Here is a 762-nt window from a genome sequence, read left to right on the forward strand (position 1 = left end):
TTAAGGAGCTTTGGTAATGTGGTGATTAAAGCATTTGGCTCCTAATCAAAACATTGGCAGTTTGAACCCACCAGCTGCTCCATGGGAGAAAGAAGAGTCAATCTGCTTCTATAAAGATTTACAGCCTTGGGTAATCCTACTTCTGTAGTGATACTGCCTTGGAAACCCAAGGAGGGGTCGCTATGAGTTGGGGCTGACTCGACGGGGCCGACTCGACAGGGCCGACTTGTCGGCACATAACAGCAACAAACAACAATGTACCAAAATGAGGGATTAACACAGTGGCAATGAGGAAGAGGAAGACATAGAGAGGTACATGGGAAGTATAGACATCTCTTCCCACTTCCTCCCTGTAGTTACCTCTTCCCTGTCTCCTTCCTCCCAGGCACCCCCACCCCCACCCCAAGCTATATCCCTGTGAACCCTTTCGCATATACAGTACTGCATTGTCAGTGATGGCAAGCATTGATCTTTGGGTTGGATAGATGGGTGGACAGGCTGAACCATCAGGTATGTCTAGGCAGAGGGGAGTATGCCCATGACCATATATAGGGTTGATAGACGTGTTTCTACATGCATATTTGTATGTGCTGTGAGAATGTCCAGGTGTATAGTAGAGCTGACAAGGGGCAAGGTTGTGATGGCTTCTTGGCCAGAGCGAGGTAACCTGAGGGAGCGAGTAGTTGGACCTGTGGGCTCAGGACCATGGTCGCAGTGGACATCAAGCTCAGTTAGCATAGCATATTACACAAAAACATTATT

The sequence above is a fragment of the Orycteropus afer genome, unplaced genomic scaffold (genome assembly GCF_000298275.1).
Source record: "Orycteropus afer afer isolate SDZICR_OR568_19922 unplaced genomic scaffold, OryAfe1.0 scaffold00113, whole genome shotgun sequence".
Lineage (NCBI taxonomy): Eukaryota > Metazoa > Chordata > Mammalia > Tubulidentata > Orycteropodidae > Orycteropus > Orycteropus afer.